We start from the raw sequence: 5548 nt of genomic DNA on the forward strand, positions 1-5548 counted from the left end.
ACCAAAATCATCAACTTCAACCGAAATCTGTTGTTTCAAATTAACTTCGAAAAAAACCATCAACATCGACCAAAACCATCAACTTCAACCGAAATCTGTTGTTTCCAACCAACTTCGACTAAAATCATCAACATCGACCAAAATCATCAACTTCAACCGAAATCTGTTGTTTAAAAAAACTTCGTCCAAAACCATCAACATCGACCAAAATCATCAACTTCAACCGAAATCTGTTGTTTCCAACCAACTTCGACCAAAACCATCAACATCGACCAAAATCATCAACTTCAACCGAAATCTGTTGTTTCCAACCAACTTCGACCAAAATCATCAACATCGACCAAAATCATCAACTTCAACCGAAATCTGTTGTTTAAAAAAAACTTCGACCAAAACCATCAACATCGACCAAAATCATCAACTTCAACCGAAATCTGTTGTTTAAAACCAACTTCGACCAAAACCATCAACATCGACCAAAATCATCAACTTCAACCGAAATCTGTTGTTTAAAACCAACTTCGACCAAAACCATCAACATCGACCAAAATCATCAACTTCAACCGAAATCTGTTGTTTCCAACCAACTTCGACCAAAACCATCAACATCGACCAAAATCATCAACTTCAACCGAAATCTGTTGTTTCCAACCAACTTCGACCAAAACCATCAACATCGACCGAAAGCATCAACTTCAACCGAAATCTGTTGTTTAAATCCAACTTCGACCAAAACCATCAACATCGAACAAAATCATCAACTTCAACCGAAATCTGTTGTTTCCAACCAACTTCGACCAAAACCATCAACATCGACCAAAATCATCAACTTCAACCGAAATCTGTTGTTTCCAACCAACTTCGACTAAAATCATCAACTTCGACTAAAATCATCAACTTCAACCGAAATCTGTTGTTTAAAATTAACTTCGAAAAAAACCATCAACATCGACCAAAATCATCAACTTCAACCGAAATCTGTTGTTTCCAACCAACTTCGACCAAAACCATCAACATCGACCAAAATCATCAACTTCAACCGAAATCTGTTGTTTAAAACCAACTTCGACCAAAATCATCAACTTCAACCGAAATCTGTTGTTTCCAACCAACTTCGACCAAAACCATCAACATCGACCAAAATCATCAACTTCAACCGAAATCTGTTGTTTCCAACCAACTTCGACCAAAACCATCAACATCGACCGAAAGCATCAACTTCAACCGAAATCTGTTGTTTAAAACCAACTTCGACCAAAACCATCAACATCGACCAAAATCATCAACTTCAACCGAAATCTGTTGTTTAAAATTAACTTCGAAAAAAAACCATCAACATCGACCAAAACCATCAACTTCAACCGAAATCTGTTGTTTAAAAAAAACTTCGACCAAAACCATCAACATCGACCAAAATCATCAACTTCAACCGAAATCTGTTGTTTAAAACCAATTTCGACCAAAACCATCAACATCGACCAAAATCATCACCTTCAACCGAAATCTGTTGTTTCTAACCAACTTCGACTAAAACCATCAACATCGACCAAAATCATCACCTTCAACCGAAATCTGTTGTTTCCAACCAACTTCGACTAAAACCATCAACATCGACCAAAATCATCAACTTCAACCGAAATCTGTTGTTTCCAACCAACTTCGACCAAAACCATTCACATCGACCAAAATCATCAACTTCAACCGAAATCTGTTGTTTCCAACCAACTTCGACCAAAACCATTCACATCGACCAAAATCATCAACTTCAACCGAAATCTGTTGTTTCCAACCAACTTCGACCAAAACCATCAACTTCAACCGAAATCATCAACTTCAACCGAAATCTGTTGTTTAAAACCAACTTCGACCAAAATCATCAACTTCAACAGAAATCTGTAGTTAAAAACCAACTTCGATCAAAATCATCAACTTCAACAGAAATCTGTAGTTAAAAACCAACTTCGACCAAAATCATCAACTTCAACAGAAATCTGTAGTTAAAAACCAACTTCGACCAAAAACCATCAACATCGACCAAAATCATCAACTTCAACCGAAATCTGTTGTTTCCAACCAACTTCGACCAAAACCATCAACATTGACCAAAATCATCAACTTCAACCGAAATCTGTTGTTTCCAACCAACTTCGACCAAAAACATCCACATCGACCAAAATCATCAACTTCAACCGAAATCTGTTGTTTCCAACCAACTTCGACTAAAATCATCAACATCGACCAAAATCATCAACTTCAACCGAAATCTGTTGTTTCCAACCAACTTCGACCAAAACCATCAACATCGACCAAAATCATCAAATTCAACCGAAATCTGTTGTTTAAAACCAACTTCGACCAAAACCATCAACATCGACCAAAATCATTAACTTCAACCGAAATCTGTTATTTCCAACCAACTTCGACTAAAACCATCAACATCGACCAAAATCATCAACTTCAACCGAAATCTGTTGTTTCCAACCAACTTCGACCAAAACCATCAACATCGACCAAAATCATCAACTTCAACCGAAATCTGTTGTTTAAAACCAACTTCGACCAAAACCATCAACATCGACCAAAATCATCAACTTCAACCGAAATCTGTAGTTTCTAACCAACTTCGACCAAAACCATCAACATCGACCAAAATTATCAACTTCAACCGAAATCTGTAGTTTCTAACCAACTTCGACCAAAACCATCAACATCGACCAAAATCATCAACTTCAACCGAAATCTGTAGTTTAAAACCAACTTCGACCAAAACCATCAACATCGACCAAAATCATCAACTTCAACCGAAATCTGCTGTTTCCAACCAACTTCGACTAAAACCATCAACATCGACCAAAATCATCAACTTCAACCGAAATCTGTTGTTTAAAACCAACTTCGACTAAAACCATCAACATCGACCAAATCATCAACTTCAACCGAAATCTGTTGTTTAAAACCAACTTCGACTAAAACCATCAACATCGACCAAAATCATCAACTTCAACCGAAATCTGTTGTTTCCAACCAACTTCGACTAAAACCATCAACATCGACCAAAATCATCAACTTCAACCGAAATCTGTAGTTTCTAACCAACTTCGACCAAAACCATCAACATCGACCAAAATCATCAACTTCAACCGAAATCTGTTGTTTCCAACCAACTTCGGCCAAAACCATCAACATCGACCAAAATCATCAACTTCAACCGAAATCTGTTGTTTAAAACCAACTTCGACTAAAACCATCAACATCGACCAAAATCATCAACTTCAACCGAAATCTGTTGTTTCCAACCAACTTCGACTAAAACCATCAACATCGACCAAAATCATCAACTTCAACCGAAATCTGTAGTTTCTAACCAACTTCGACCAAAACCATCAACATCGACCAAAATCATCAACTTCAACCGAAATCTGTAGTTTAAAACCAACTTCGACCAAAACCATCAACATCGACCAAAATCATCAACTTCAACCGAAATCTGTTGTTTCCAACCAACTTCGGCCAAAACCATCAACATCGACCAAAATCATCAACTTCAACCGAAATCTGTTGTTTAAAACCAACTTCGACTAAAACCATCAACATCGACCAAAATCATCAACTTCAACCGAAATCTGTTGTTTAAAACCAACTTCGACTAAAACCATCAACATCGACCAAAATCATCAACTTCAACCGAAATCTGTTGTTTCCAACCAACTTCGACCAAAACCATCAACATCGACCAAAATCATCAACTTCAACCAAAATCTGTTGTTTCAAAAAAACTTCGACCAAAACCATCAACATCGACCAAAATCATCAACTTCAACCAAAATCTGTAGTTTCTAACCAACTTCGACCAAAACCATCAACATCGACCAAAATCATCAACTTCAACCGAAATCTGTTGTTTCCAACCAACTTCGACTAAAACCATCAACATCGACCAAAATCATCAACTTCAACCGAAATCTGTAGTTTCTAACCAACTTCGACCAAAACCATCAACATCGACCAAAATCATCAACTTCAACCGAAATCTGTTGTTTCCAAAAAACTTCGACCAAATCCATCAACATCGACCAAAATCATCAACTTCAACCGAAATCTGTAGTTTCTAACCAACTTCGACCAAAACCATCAACATCGACCAAAATCTTCAACTTCAACCGAAATCTGTAGTTTAAAACCAACTTCGACCAAAACCATCAACATCGACCAAAATCATCAACTTCAACCAAAATCTGTAGGTTCTAACCAACTTCGACTAAAACCATCAACATCGACCAAAATCATCAACTTCAACCGAAATCTGTTGTTTAAAACTAACTTCGACCAAAACCATCAACATCGACCAAAATCATCAACTTCAACCGAAATCTGTTGTTTAAAACCAACTTCGACCAAAACCATCAACATCGACCAAAACTATCAACTTCAACCGAAATCTGTAGTTTCTAACCAACTTCGACCAAAACCATCAACATCGACCAAAATCATCAACTTCTACCGAAATCCGTTGTTTCCAACCAACTTCGACCAAAACCATCAACATCGACCTAAATCATCAACTTCAACCGAAATCTGTAGTTTCTAACCAACTTCGACCAAAACCATCAACATCGACCAAAATCATCAACTTCAACCGAAATCTGTAATTTAAAACCAACTTCGACCAAAACCATCAACATCGACCAAAATCATCAACTTCAACCGAAATCTGTTGTTTCCAACCAACTTCGACTAAAACCATCAACATCGACCAAAATCATCAACTTCAACCGAAATCTGTTGTTTCCAACCAACTTCGACCAAAACCATCAACATCGACCAAAATCATCAACTTCAACCAAAATCTGTTGTTTCAAAAAAACTTCGACCAAAACCATCAACATCGACCAAAATCATCAACTTCAACCGAAATCTGTAGTTTCTAACCAACTTCGACCAAAACCATCAACATCGACCAAAATCATCAACTTCAACCGAAATCTGTTGTTTCCAACCAACTTCGACCAAAACCATCAACATCGACCAAAATCATCAACTTCAACCGAAATCTGTAGTTTCTAACCAACTTCGACCAAAACCATCAACATCGACCAAAATCATCAACTTCAACCGAAATCTGTTGTTTCCAAAGAACTTCGACCAAATCCATCAACATCGACCAAAATTATCAACTTCAACCGAAATCTGTTGTTTCCAACCAACTTCGACCAAAACCATCAACATCGACCAAAATCATCAACTTCAACCGAAATCTGTTGTTTCCAACCAACTTCGACTAAAACCATCAACATCGACCAAAATCATCAACTTCAACCGAAATCTGTTGTTTCCAACCAACTTCGACCAAAACCATCAACATTGACCAAAATCATCAAAATTGACCAAAATCTGTTGTTTCAAAAAAACTTCGACCAAAACCATCAACATCGACCAAAATCATCAACTTCAACCGAAATCTGTAATTTAAAACCAACTTCGACCAAAACCATCAACATCGACCAAAATCATCAACTTCAACCGAAATCTGTTGTTTCCAACCAACTTC

The 5548-nt window shown here is 37.2% G+C and overlaps 1 long non-coding RNA gene across 1 annotated transcript; it reads right to left on the reverse strand.

Annotated features, from left to right (window-relative positions):
- Positions 1-169: 169 nt before the first annotated feature.
- On the reverse strand, positions 170-5195 carry LOC125774188 (uncharacterized). Its single transcript, XR_007420659.1, has 4 exons — positions 5163-5195; positions 4421-4550; positions 1492-4148; positions 170-1286 (listed from the first exon to the last, which is right to left on the reverse strand). It is a non-coding gene; the product is annotated as an uncharacterized LOC125774188 (long non-coding RNA).
- Positions 5196-5548: the final 353 nt, after the last annotated feature.

This window comes from Anopheles funestus (genome assembly GCF_943734845.2).
Source record: "Anopheles funestus chromosome X unlocalized genomic scaffold, idAnoFuneDA-416_04 X_unloc_9, whole genome shotgun sequence".
Taxonomy (NCBI): domain Eukaryota; kingdom Metazoa; phylum Arthropoda; class Insecta; order Diptera; family Culicidae; genus Anopheles; species Anopheles funestus.